This window comes from Chionomys nivalis, chromosome 5 (genome assembly GCF_950005125.1).
Source record: "Chionomys nivalis chromosome 5, mChiNiv1.1, whole genome shotgun sequence".
Lineage (NCBI taxonomy): Eukaryota > Metazoa > Chordata > Mammalia > Rodentia > Cricetidae > Chionomys > Chionomys nivalis.
The window spans coordinates 76,192,840-76,208,181 of NC_080090.1; the positions used below are offsets into that span (position 1 = coordinate 76,192,840).

Here is a 15,342-nt window from a genome sequence, read left to right on the forward strand (position 1 = left end):
GAATTAATCTTTGTAACTTTTAACTTCAGTATCAGAATAGAATCTTCTTGATACATGACTAGATCAGTACATTAATAATTTTTATACAATTTATTTTTTTCTGTATGTGTTAGGTGTTTTACTATATGTGTTGTGTTTTACTGGTCAGTTCCCAAGTCTAAGTTACTAAAACTTGTATGACTAAAAGTCCTACAAGTGTTTGATAATAAAGATCTAAAATATTGAGGAGTTAGAGAGATGATTCAGTGGTTAAGAACACTTGCAGCTCTTCCCAAGGAGCCAAGTTGGTTCCTTGCACAACTCACAACAAACAATTCACAGAAGTTTGTTGGACACAAAAGCGTGTACTTCCAGGTTCAGTAGATCCAAGGACTCTGGGGACCTGCACTTATTGTCTGTATTCTGTTAATCATGTCTTAAATAAACGCTGATTGGCCAGGCAGGAAGTATAGGTGGGTCAACCAGACAGGAAGTAGAGGTGGGGCGATGAGAACAGGTGTATTCTGGGAAGCAGGAAGCTCCCTCCTCAGTCCTGCCCAGACCACAGAAGAAGCAAGATGTAATCTGCCTGGCTGAGAAAGGTACCGAGTCATGTGGCTAACATAGATAAGAATAATGGGTTAATATAAGCTACAAGATCTAATAAGAAGACTAAGCTAATGGGCTAATCAGTTTTATAACTTATGGAGATCTCTGTGTGATTTTCTTGGGGGCTTTCTGGCTGTGGGATACCGGGCAGGACCGAAACCCCAACAAACAGGCCCTCATGTTACAGGTGCACTTGAATTTAACACCTTTAATACCCAAATCTGTGGAGGGAATTCAGCTAACCTTTTCTTGAGGTGGGGAATCTCACTTTATTTATTTTTATTGTATCTTGGTATCACTTTTTAAAGACAAAATTTCACTATGTAGCCTTGGTTGGCTTAGGATTTGGTATATGGACCAGGGTAACCTCAAACTCATAAATTATCCACCTGCCTCTGCTTTCTGAGTGCTGGGATTAAAGGCATGAGCCATGTACCTAAAGGGATCTCACTTTGTAGATCACTAGCCTTTTATTTTATGTGAGGGGAACTCCATCTGTCTTTTCCTTGACATATATGGGGTTCAGGTACACATTGCTTCACCTAGCTTCTGTTTAAACTTTGACTTAGATAGTTAAGGAATATGTTTGACATTTAATGGTTCCACAGTCCCAAGGAGCATAATTGTTTTCAGAACTTACCTTAGATGGAACTTTGCTTCAAGATAAGTTCCTGGGATTCATTCTTTCTTTTTTAAAAAATTCTATTATCTATGGATCTATTGATCGATCTAATCTAATCTAATCTAATCTATTCTAGATATTGTGTGTCTGTGTCCATAGAGGTCATAAGAGGCTATTGGATTGATAAGTCTTGTAACTGGAGCTACAGACATATGTGAGCTGCTATGTGGGTGCTAGGAATCGAACATGTGTCCTCTGGAAGAACATCCAGTGATCTTAACCACTGAGCCATCTCTCAAACCTGCCCCCAGCATTTTTTAATGTTCTAAGAAACCTTAGATCAAATAGTTTCTGTGATAGAGGAATGTGAATGTTTTTTAACATGCGATTATTGAAGAAAAGAGTCTTCATTGGTGGTTTTCTCTTTACTCACTTTGGATGGGAATATTCTTAGAAAGAACTAATATTACACAGAATTTATTTAAATAAAACTAGCTTAAAGTTGTGGGTTGGAAATAGAAACTTATTGAGGGAAATTCTTCATATAGTTCATATATTAGTGTTTTGGTTTAGTAGTAATAATGAGAGTATATGAAGTTTAAATTTAAAAGCCATTTTAGTTATGTTTCATATGTTTTTGTAGTATATATAATTTGTTAATGGATCATCACTGATTAAGAAAATGTCATTTGAGTGTATGTAGTGCGGTGCATCAATATTCTGAATACTTGGGATGCAGAAACAGGAGGATGGCTGTAAACTTGAGATCAGCCTGGTCTGTCTAGTTCTAGGCCAGCCAGAGTGTGAAACTCTCTCCACTACCATCCAAAAAAAAACCAGAAAGAATTACTTGGAAATGCTTTTTATTATATAGTAAGTAGGATATGGTAAAGGTTTTTTGCTTTATTTGTTTGTTTGTTTATTTTTAGTTGGGGTGTGGCAAGGAACCTTTGTGTCCTTTCTCTGGAGAGGGAAGATGTTCTTGGAGTTGATTCTTGTTATTCATAGGGATTTTATGATTTCATTAAGTACCACTTAACTTTTCTCTAGTCTAGCCTACTTAAGATCATGTATAAAGTTTATAAACTCCAGCAACTATTTCTTTCATTTTTGTTTGTTTTGAGAAAGGATCTTTTTCCATAGCCCTGACTGTCCTGGAACTTGATAATGTAGATCAGGTTGTCCTTAACCTCACAAAGACCATGTCTTTGCCTTCCTAGTGCTAAGATTAAAGGCATGCAAGCATCTCAGCAGGCACTGTCTTCATATTTGAGGAATGAAATTGTACAAATTTGAAAGCTTTTCTTTAAATGTTCACTTGGATTAAGTCCAATAGCTATAGTAAGTAGTTCTTAAATCTTTTATGGTGAACCATTTTAAGATAGCACATACAAAATGGAGGTATAAGAATATCACCACTACTTTTGTTATTTAGGATAATATAAAATCTCTATTTCATCCAGGTTATAATTCTTAAAAGAAGTTATACGTTATAACTTCCCTACATTTTTATAAAATTCTGCTCATTGTTCTTCGTTGACTAATTTGTTCTTTTCTGCTTACAGTGTTCTGGTAGTACTATACTAGCAGTAATGTTTTGGCTTTGAGTCCGTCTAGATCTCAGACCAGCCAAGGTAGAATAGGTGCTCAAAGATTTCTTCCTTTTGGGCTGCCTGACCTAGGAAGCCTCCCTTCCTCCCCCCCCCCCCCTTCCACCTACAAATAATCTTTTGGATGCTTCCTGTATATCATGTCATCTGGTGGATACAGAGACAACAGAGATGAACAAAACCAGACATACTATAGTGTAGGCTTGATTTATGGTCTTTTGGAGAAGAGTTAGTGAGTAACTTGAATATGAAATTATTATTGTAGCAACTGTGTACATTGAAGAGTTAATGCTTGAAAATGGACCTGAACTTTGAGTAGGTGCGAGAAAAGCAAGAAAACACAAATTGGGAATCGTAAACAAAAAGTTAGAATAAAAACTCTGTGATGAAAGGAAGAACATGGAAAACAGATTTGAAAGATTGAGTTGTTTAGTGATTGTAGCAGAGTTTCTTCTCTGAGCTAGATGTGGCCTGATGTTCTTAAATGCCAGTGCATTATCCTGTATCTTGTTGATCTACGTCTAGCATTATTCTTTTTTTGACATCTGTTTTCCTAGTAGATCTATGCTTTAAAATTTATTTTAATTTTATTGTTTATGTTCATTTTATTGTTATGTCTGTGTTAGAGTGTTGGATCCTGGAGTTACAGACAGTTGCAAGCTGCCATGTGGGTGCTTGGAATTGAACCCAGGTCCTTTGGAAGAGCAGTCAGTGCTCTTAAACTGCTGACCCTTCTCTCCAGCATCGCATAATTCTTTTCGTTGATCTAAAATTTGCCTCAAATATATTAGGAATCTGTTGTAACTTCAACTTTTACTTCTTATTTTAAAAGAGTGTCATAATCTATATATTAAGTTTCTTTTTTTTATATTAAGTTTATGGTATTATCCACTCATATGTGGATTTTCACAGTAGCCTGAGCTATGGCTATTTTGTTTCTTTGAGATGCCTCACTCATTAGTCAGTAGATGTTAACCCCAAAGCCCCAGTTGGTTTTAAGTTCCTGATCTAAAATAAAGCAGGTGCCAGGTTCCTAAAGAAGAAGCCAAGTACTTGGGAGCACTTAAAAAATATGGCTTTGCAGTCAGTTGTAGCTTTGAGCCACTAAATTCTGTTTTTCTTTGGCAGTAAAGATTGTAGAATTTACATTGTATTTCTGTAAGCATTTAAGAAACTGTTGTCCTGTTTATGCTAAGGTGGAAATGTTGAGCACAAAGAGGAGTCAGTAAGTTGTATCTTTCCTTATTGACCTAGACTGTTCTATATATACATATATAAAAATAAAAAAATATGTGTGTATATATTCCCAGTTTGACTTACATGTTTGTTATAGCTTTGTTGATGTATTTAATATTACTTGCTCAATGATAAATTTTTCATTCAGTGTTATCATGAGTAGTCTGTTTAAATTTTAAGAGAAACCATTTTCTTTCAAATCCATTAGGTATTTTTGTTATAGTTGTGTATGCTTATGCTGTAGCAGACATTTTTAGCTTTTGAGAGAAGCTAATTACAAGAAGTTTTCATGTAAATTCATAACTCAGGGTGCTTTTTACTATTCACCTGTCAAGACACATGTATGGGAAGAGATTTTATTGATTTTTTTTTTCCTTTGAAAAAGAAACTATAGGATTTGAATATGTTATAGAAATTACCTCCACATCACAAGATTTTATGACTATATTTTTAGACTGGTACGTATTATACGACTTGTGGATATTACCCTTGAAGTAATTTTTACAACATATATTTCAAGATGCTTGTGAACCACCATGTAGGTCCTGGGAAACTAACCCAGGTCCTCCATGAGAGCAGCACAGGATATTTGCTGCTGAGAAATTCTTCCAACCTCCAATATATCTCTTAAGCTTTTGAAAGTTAATCTTATACATTTCCTAAGTGCTACATGAATAGCCCATAATTAACATACTATATTTTATACATAAATTTTAAAATTAGACTTGAAATTTTACAAATTGCTTTAAGAAGCCATTGCTAAGTCTAATGCATGGTATTTTTTTTTTAATTCAAAACAAGCCTTTGCATAGCAGTTTTGCCTCAAGTTTTTAAATAACAACAACTTCTTTGTGAATTTCTTTCCTTTTTTTTTTAAAAAAAAACTTAGTTGTTTTGGTCTTGCTTTTTTTTTTTTTTTTTTTTTTTTTTAAATACTGTGTTATTGGCTTAGATTTGAATCATGTCTAGATAGGAAAGAACTTTCTAGTATGACTTACCAGCCTATTTGTTTCAGCAAATTAGGCATTAGCTTTTTACTTGTTTTGTTTTTTTTTTAAATGGGAAAAGGGGTGTAACTTTCTTAGGTTTTGTTGTGAGGTTCAAATGTATAAATGAATACCTTGAATTGTATTGTCCTCAGACTGTTTGATTGTAGAATGGGATTCAATTTTAGTTTTGGCATAATTTGTTTTATCATGCATGTAAATTTTCTGTTCTGAATAGAATAGCCTGTTTTTTTTCTACTTGACTAGTATTTAGAGTGAAGACATTTGGCGAATGGATATTATTACCTTATTATATGAATACTTTCTTTGTGATAGAGAGTTTATGATTATATATATTATTGCATATTTTGTCAACATAATCAGCATTTAAGTGGTAATGTACTTAAAGGAGATGAGCTGGAGCAGAGCATAATTACAGATATATCAGAGAATTTTAATGCACATAAAAGTTTTATAATATCATTTAGTGTATGTATCTTACAGAGTTTTATTAAAAATCCACTTGTTCTTTTGGTAAGAAACTTGTATAATCAAATTCACTAATTGATTTTATTTACTCAATATCACCTTTAAGAGATGTCAATAACATGTATAACATATACTTTAAAATTAATCTAGAGGCTAGAGGAATGGTTTGGGCATTAAGAATGCTTGATGCTTTTATAGAGGACCATGACCCATTTCTGAGCATCTACATGATGGCTTACCACCATCTATAACTCTAGTTCCAGGGTACTTGATGCTTACTTTTGATGTCTGAAACCACTAGACATGCATGTGGTGCATATACATACAAGCAAACATTTGTATTGTGTAATTACATATAATTCCAAGAGCTGCGTAAAAATAGACTTTAGTTTTTTTTTTAGTTTAATCTCTTATATTACAGTTAAATTATTCTGCTTTCTATTTCTTGGCATTGACACAACTTTAATTCATTTAATTTGAATAAATTTGATACCAATTTAAAACATTTCTCATTGTTAAATTCTAACCCGTCAACTTATATTTAGGCTGCTACTTTTATTATAAATACCTTGGATCTTCTTTACTATTAAGAAAAATAGATAGTAGTTTTTAACATTTTATTTATTTCATGATTGACGATCTGAACCATTTTGTTCATATGGCAAAATCTAATACATTTAATCATATGCTATTTAAGGGTGTTAGGTTTTGATACTTTGATGACTGTTGGCTGAGCTTTAGTGTGCTATATCAGATTATAATGTTTGTAAATGAAGTCTTCAATGAATTTTCAGTCTTTTGTATAATTCTTGCATTCAAATTATTATTTTCCTACTAATATTTTATTCTCATTGGGTTTTCTATTAATATTTTGTATTATTTCATTGGATTATCTGCTTATTTCATCTTTTCCCTCTCCCTTTTCCCATCCTGCCCAATCTCATTTGATCTTTAATTCTAAGTTTTGGTTTCTTTTCCAGGTCTTGTTCTTGATGGATGTTTCTTTTAGTGTTGTTCTTCTTGTCTTTCCTGCCTCTCATATTCCTCTGTGAGTGACTGCTCTCATGTTTAAGTATCTGGTTTAAATTCTTACTACTTCTGCTCTGGACAGATCTTAAAATTAGATGCTAAGTTCTTGGAATTTTGGAATACTGCTTTTCTGTGAATAAGTTGAAGACATTTATTTGAAATGGTTGGAAATGGAAACTTTAAGGTCCTGCTTTTGCTAGAGAAAGTATTGTTCTAGAACTGGATTATTTTTACAGTTGAGCGTGTATTACAGTGACGTTGAGATAACATGTCCTTTACATTTAGATTTTTTTCAGTAGTATGTAAGGTGAAATAAAGATGTTGTTGGAAATAGGTCATTTTAACTTCTTATGAATTTAACAAATTAATCATATATCCTGTTGTCATCTACAAGTAGTAAATTCTAGAGATTATTGATCCTGTAATCATATATTTTCCCAGATTTGGTACTTTACTTTCAAATAGAGGGTTCTATTCTTTTGCTTATATTTCTGTTATTATGGTCTTTTACTTGTTGTTTTAAGTATTCTGAAATTAAATCCTTAATATATTTTATTAATTAAATCTTAGAACTGAAGTTAAGCACTCCTTTAATCTTTTAGAAGATACTGTTTTATCTTCTGTTATTATTATTAGATAAAACCTCCCCAGTTCAGCTTTTGATGTTATCTTTTGATTTTAGCGATACATCCTATAAAGCTATACATAGTACTATGTAGTGTCCATGAGGGTTAGATGGAGTGGCACAGTAACCCATCGTTTTGATGCTGATATGTGGGTATGTTATAATGTATCATAATGTGTAAAAGTTACTGTAGCATTATCAGGAAATAAGACTGTACCTTTGGGCTGAGTGTGGTAGTACCTGCTTGTAATCTCAGCATTTAGAAAACTGAGGCAAGAGGGGTCATGAGTTTGAGGCCAATTTGAGCCACATAATGAGACCTTATTGATTTTAAATATAAAAGGAAAACATAACTTTAAAGTGAGGGCTGAGGGGTCAGTGTAGTACTTGACTAGCATGTGTGAGGCTCTGGGTTAAAACTCCAGCATCATATAGACAAAACAAGCACAGAAAGCTTTACTAGAAATGCATTATCTTTAGCTGCATTGCATTGTAAAAGATGATCTTCAAATAATTTGAGTCAAATTTGGGGACACCTATGATACATAAAATTACTCAGTTTTTGAGTTACTGATACTTTATGGTGCCATTTATTTACTTTGATTACTTCTTGAATTTGCCATTGTTACTTTTCCTTGTTATTATGTCTAATATTTCTCCAGGTAGAATATATTTCTTTAGATACATAGGTAATGTAACTTAAGCACTAGTACCCGATTGTATTCTGTTTGGTCAAGAAGTGGTTTTGAGGTAACTAACATTTATTCATAATGCAGGTATCCTAAAGGTCTGACTTATCTCACAGGACAGGATAGGAGTTGTAGAATATTTTTGCTTTAATTCCAGTTTAGTGTTAAAAAGCACCTTAGTTTTTTTTATGTCATGGTATAAAAGATTTTTTTTTTAAATTCACCCACAATGAATGCAAAAGGCAGAGAAATAGTGTGACAAGCACCATTGTAGAAGACTTTGATTAAGGACATGTGTAGTTATACTGTGTTGTCATGCGCCTACTGTGTAGCTTCAGCATAGCACCACTGAAAACATTTCGATTTGTAGTATTTGTTTGAAAGATGTGAAGGTACACCATAGAACGAGATACTATTTCAAAGTTTTCTTCCTAAGAATAACTGGATTAGGTAGAAAGTTTTCTTCACATTTTACTCAGTTGATGATATTTTACAAATAAAGTTCATTAAATGGATTATTTTTCTAATAGAAGTGTCTTCTCTTCCTTTCTGTCCTCCCTTTTTTCCCTCATACATATAATGTTGATATAAATGAGCTAGAGGTTGCCTCATACTTAAAGTGAATAAACACATTTGTATCTGTTGTTCAAGAAATACATATTGTAACAGGTTCCAAGAAGCTGGCGTGCCTGGAAAGCATTGGCTCTTTCCTTGGTCTAGAGTGGGAATTAAGACATGATGAAAGCCTGAAATTTCAGTCTCCATTCTTCATTTGTTTCCTGTTCTTAGTGTCACCTGTTTAATGGGCAAGTAGGCACATTAATCATTCAAGAAATGGCTATTTATAAGTGAGTGATAACTCAGGCACAAGGATGAGTCATTTCTTAAACCATCAGTCACCTTGAACAATAACGTGGAACGGGGAGACTATTTTTCAGGATGAGACCAAGTTACCTGTGATGGGAAGACTGTGTACCCTGGTACAGATTGTCTTCTAGGAACCAGGAGTCTTCTTGGGAATGACAGTAATTACTGACAGATTAACAGCTTCTTGTTATATAGGAGTTGATACAACCTTTAGTGGGTCCACACCTTTCATAATTAAATATATGTGCTTCCCTAATTCTTTTTATTTAGTATAAAGCTTGTATCAGCACTATGAGACCAAAATTTGGGGTTGGACCTCTTTCTCTGTTAGTATTCCCAGTATTCATTAAGTTTAACGGAACAGAGGGCTTAGGTGTACTGTATTATGACTGCTTTAGTTGGGCCTTCTGGTCAGTGTCACCCTACCGTTTATATTGGCCTCTTGTTTATGTTATGTTTGTTCTTGTCCACCGAAACATGTAAGCTATCCTTTTACGTAATGTGAATATAACACATACCCTCTGTGTCTCTGTAACTTTAGTTTATTTCGCCTAAATAATTAATGATGTCTCTAGAAAAAGGTTGTTTTCTAAATCATTTATTGTCTAAGCTTCTCTTTCAGAAATGTTACCATTGTGTTTTTAGTGAGATGTGTACTAGATGGTAAGATGAAAAGTGTGAATTAAAAGCTGGGGGTGGTGGCGCACGCCTTTAATCCCAGCATTTAGGAGGTAGAGGCAGGCAGATCTCTGTGAGTTGGAGGCCAGCCTGGTCTACAAGAGCTAGTTCCATGACAGGCTACACAGAACAACTCTGTCACAAAAAACAAAAAAAAAACACAAAGAAAAAAAAAGGTGTGAATAAGAACACTTTCAGACTACTGGATTTTTTTGTTTATTTGTGTTGTTTTTCAAGAAAGGGTTTCTCTTTGTTGTTTCCCTGACTATCCTGGAACTCACTCTGTAGACCTGACTGACTGCCTTCAAACCCACAAAGATCCACCTGCCCCTGCTGCCTCAGTGCTGGGATTAAAGGTGTGCACCGTCATTGCCCTCTTCTTCTTTTTCTTAATGTTGTCTAGAGATCAAAATCTCTGATGATGGGAGGTGTTTTAAACAAAAATTTAAAAACCAAACTTTAAGAAAAAGAGAAAAATGCTAGATTATTCTGTCATTTCTAACCTCAGACAGCGGTTTTACATTGTATCAGGCCTAGCCAGAAAATTTTGTAATTAGAGTTCTGCTGGCTCTGCCTCAAAAGGATATGATGTTAGGAACATGGGCTCCTTATTGCAACATAGTCTTCATTCTGTTAAATTGCAGAGACTAGCACAACTTTGGTTATTCTTCTGAGAGGTTTTGCTAAAGAGGAAAATGCTAGATAGTGTTCAACTTTGTATTTTATTTTTGTCTGTCTGTCCATCTATCTACTTATTTTTCCAGCTATTATCTTGTTATCAGCTCAGATTAGCTTTGATTTCACAATTCTCCTGCCTCTTCTGCCTACTAATGTTGGGGTTAAAGTCATGAACCACTGCACCTGTTTTCAGCTTCTATTCTTTAACTTATAAATTGCTCTTGGATTCTTTCTCATTCCAATTCTATTCCCGTGGAAAAGCATTCTATGGGCATGGAATCCCTATACACACTAGGAATAGTTTTGTCTGCTAATCTTCCATCATTTAGGATTTTTTTTTTTTTGGCTACAGTCATAAAGTAAGCAAACAAACCAAAAAGTTGGAGAAACTGTTGCAATTAAAGAACCAACCTAGTGCTCTAAGAGCTCTGAGGATTTGTATACAGGAACTGAATACATAACACACATACAGAAACGTGTGCACGTGTACACACACAGAGATTTGAATATATATTTTATATTTAATTTTTGGTCCAGTTATAGTTTTAGTTAAAGTAGTAACTTTTTCTTTGTTACTCTTTTTTTAAATAAAAATTTGGGTTTTTGTATGTTATGGACAGAGTTCTCTTTAATCTCACAATTTTATTTGTTGCTGAATTCATTTTATTTTAAAATAAATTTTATTGTCTGTTTAACATGGTGTTATAAGATACATATATAGTATATTGGTAATTGTAATGAAATAAATTGATATATCAATTGACACAATCAGTCTAGTTATCTAGATACTTCATCTTAGTCAGTAGAGAGCCTCTTGAAGTTGTGACCTAATATATTTTGACTTCATTAATTCTCATTCCTTGATTTCTGGCAAAGTCATATGTTTATTTTCTACTACAGATATGGAACTCAGCATTTCTGCAAAGATAAGTTGTTGATTTATAAGGCAGTGGTATCTAGAAACTGTAACCTGAGCTCTGAAAGTGTTCAGTGGACTGGGGAATTGGTCAGTGCTTGTTGCCAAATCTAATGGCCTGAGTTTAGTTTTGGAACTCACATGGTGGAAGGAAACGACTAACTCCTACAATCTGTCCTCTACTTGCTGTGGCATATGTGTGCATAAGCACATGCAAACACACATAGAGTAAATAAATAATTTGGTGAAAAAAATTTTCGAGACAGGCTCTCTCTGTTATGTAGCTCTGGCTGTCTTAGAACTTGCTTTGTAGAGCAGCCCAGCCTTGAACTCCTGGAGATCTGCCCACTTTTGTTTCCCAAGAGGCTTAATTAAAAATAGTTTTTTAAAAAAGTTCTTTACCATTGAGGCTCCCTTTGTCTTTTGATATTTTAGTAGACAGATACAGAAATTTCTTTTGAAATGCTAGGCAATGTCTTTTATATTGCTAGTATAATAATTCCAATGTAATCCTAAAACCAGAGTTTTTGCTTAAATTCTTCCTATTATAAAAGAAAGAGTTCTGTTGTTAACAAGGAAGGAACGTCCACCTAACCTTATGCTTCACTTGCTTCCTTCTTAGAAGTATACTTATTCTGTTGTGAGGTCAGCATTTCCAGTAGCTGTCGATTTATTACATTTTAAAGACCTCATTTTCAAATACCACCACATAGGGGGTTGGAACTTTAATGTATCAATTTTTTACGTAACATTTCTTAATCTTGCGTATGTCTATAACATATCAGTTAAAGCTTTGTGATAGTAATGCCAATGGCTTTTTGCTATTATTTTTACCTTAGATTGTCTCCCACTAAATACATTGTGATGTACCTTTGTAGCCCATGTGAATTATGATTGTTATCTATCCTGTGCTATTAAAAGTCCTACTTGTGTTATTACTTTTGTTTTAATTTTGTTTCATATTACCACTATAATTTGGATTCAAACTTCTGGTGCATAATTGCTGAACAAAGGGATCAAATTTTTGCAGAATTTTGCTAAATATTGCAAAATCATTCTCTTTTAGCATCTGTTTCATTTTCATTTCTGCTAGTACAAATGGCCATCCAGAAAGTTTTTCCTTATTTGTTATTTACAGAGTAGTTTATTTGTACAATTTGATTTAGTATTTGTCTTAAGTCCAGGGTTGACCTTGATTTAGGGGATGTATCATTGCTCTATAATGCCTTAATATTTTTCCCCATTTTCTATTGAGGATGGTCATTGCTTTCTACATCTTCCCTTTTCATATATGGGGGCTCCAGCCTGTATAGATAGCAAGCTTCTCATTTTCTCAGTCATGTTTTAACTATGAAACAATTTTTTTTCCAAAATTTTTATGTTAGCACTTGGACATTGTATTGTCTCTGGTTTTTCAATTTTCCAATGTTTCTAACTTTGAAAGAATTCACTTTTTCTTTAATAACTAATGTTTTTCATTATTGGCATATTTTCCATGAATTTGGAAGTTATTCTTGGACTGAGACACAAACAGATACAGTTCTATGTTTTCTCTATGTGGCTATGCACTTATACAGAGTAAGTTACCAAAGACATCCATATTTTGTCTTGTTATTATAATGTTGGTACCTACAAATATCAGATGCTTCATAATGTTTGATGAATGATTGGAAACAATGTGTTAAACATTTTATAGTTTACTTGCTTAAGATTTTGTCTCTCACCCTCTAGTTCTAGAAAGTATAATTTTGGTTTGATTAAATTTAGTTTAACTACATTACATTAAATGAGTAATTGATATGTTTTAGTTAAAAAGATATAATATTGGCTAGAGAGAGGGCCAGCCATTCTATTATATTGTAGAGGACCTGGATTCACAATTGTCTGTAACTCTAGTTCTAGGGGATCTGTGGCACTAGGCATGCATGCATGGGGTACATATATATGTGCATGCAGACAAAGTACTCATACACATAAAATAACATAAATCTTAAAAGATAAGTATAAACTTAAATGGTATGTATTGACACGAAGTAAGGAGAAACATGTATAAAATAGCCTGGATACATTTTCCTAAGATCATGATTCTTATGTATGGTTGGTACCATTAAATTTTTTTCTATATTCTGAGCGATTTATTGGTAGGGGAGTTCAATAAGAGCATGTTTTGTCCATTTTTAAAGCTTGTCTTTTATCTTTTTGTTTTGTTTTTTAAATGAGCATTGCTGTGTTGCTTTAACCGATATGGAACTGCTAGGCTCAAGTAATTGAACTATACCTCATCTTCTAGACTAACTGTAGGCAGGCTTCACCATGCCCTGCTTGTCTTTTGTTTTATTTTTTTATACAAGTTAATTTTGCTTAGTTATAAATAACTATGCTGTTTGACTTCATTTTAGTTTCTCTTTTCTGAATCTGCAATATCATTTATTAAAGAGGTCGTGCCAGCCCCATGATAAAAGCAAGTTAGGAAGAGTAGGTGCTTGAGTAGTTAATATTGCATTTTATTTCATCTGGAATCTATTTTTTTCTTAAATTTTCTGCATTTCATTCACTGTATGGTTTTTGTGTAAATGTGTGTGTCACTAGTGCCGTGGCGCACAACTGTAGTGGTTAGAGAGCAGCTTGTGAGTCTGTTCTCTTTTACGCCATGTGGGTGCATGGGAAAGAAGCCTGCTAGCCTCTTTAGATTGTCCTTGAGACGTGATCTCTCTGTTGTACAACTCTGACTGTCCTGGAGCTTGCTTTGTAGTCCAGGCTAGCTTCGATCACATCAAGATCTTTATGTCTTTCCCTGGGATTAAAGGTGTGTGACACTTTGCCTGGCTAGACTTAGTCAGAGGAGTTGGTTTTGACCTTACTGTAGATTAGTAGCTGTTAAATGGTGTAGTGGATAAATATGCATAGTATCTTATTTGTCTGCTGAACATCATCAGTTGTGAAATTTCTAAGTCACTTGCCTGTCATTGTAGGTGTAACCCAGTTCCCAAAATAGCAGTATACATGTTTTTCAAAATTAAACTTACCATTCACTAATATCTGCAAAGGGGAAGAGAAATCAACTAGTGGATCAAATATGTTTTCTTTTCCCCTTTCTTATTTATATCTAACACATGGTGCCATATGCTAGCAAGAGAAAAGTGCCTGTGAAATCTGTGGGCATGGCCAAAGAGAATAAGTCGAGAATGGCAAATAGTGGAATAAGCCAATTTTGCTTGGGTTTGTAGACCTGTTAGCTTCTGTCATAAGTAAAACATGTAGCAGAAGAGCGTAATGGATAAGACCATAATCTCTGAGATGGAAGCCTTTTACTAGCATTGTTATTTTATATATATCACCTCCCACATGAGCCTTTTCTTTTAGTGTTACAAGTATTGTATGAAGTAATGTACAGTACTTTAACACAGTACCAGGTACACTGCTTCCACGATCAGTGAATAGTGTGTGATGCTATTATTGGTATTATTATTGCAGACTTTTCAGGAACTAGAAATTAATAAAGTTCCAACGAGGATGTGTGTACTTTTGCATATTATAATACATGAAAGAGATTAAGTAAAATGTGAATTATTTAGTCATTGAAGAATTATGCTATTTTTTTTTAAACAAACTAGAGTTGTAAATACTGAAACTTGCATTTTCCTTTTGAACTATCTGTTAGCACTTTGAGTGTAGTGTTACCCAGTTCACTCTGTAATCTTTCCTTTGATCAAATCCATGTAGCGATTTTCAAACATTTCTTTCTCATATTCAAAAATTTTCGTAGTACTGAGGTAAAGTAGATACTGTTAACAACTGATGAGACTTTCATATAGCGGCTTATTTGGCCTATAAAGTTAACATTTATGCTGTTGGAAATGAAATGTGAAAATAAATTAATAATAGAATTTTTATTTTAAAATAAGTTTTGGTTGTCTTCTTAGTCAGGATTTCACTATTTAATCTAGTTTTGCCTTGAAATCTCATTCCTCCTGCATCATTTTCCATGTGTTACCAAAGACAAAACATACAGTTTTTTTTTTGTTTTTTTTCCCCCCGAGACAGGGTTTCTTTGTAGCTTTGGAGCCTATCCTGGAACTACCTCTTGTAGACCAGGCTGGCCTCGAACTCAAAGAGATCCATCTGCATCTGCCTCCTGAGTGCTGGGATTAAAGATGTGCGCCACCACCTTTATACTGATTTTTTATTTTGGTTTAATCCCCTCTGGGATCTCAGATCATCATTATCACTATCTTTCAAGTCAATCATAAGGAATATAGAAATGGTTTTAAATTGATACCTAAGAATAAGTACTTAAATATTTTTAAGAATTTTGTTTTTCAGAAGTCA

General features: G+C 33.8%; 1 protein-coding gene across 1 annotated transcript in view; it reads left to right on the forward strand.

Annotated features, from left to right (window-relative positions):
* Nucleotides 1–15,342, forward strand: part of Cdc73 (cell division cycle 73) — a 121,368-nt gene that overhangs the window by 36,301 nt on the left and 69,725 nt on the right. The window lies entirely within an intron of this gene.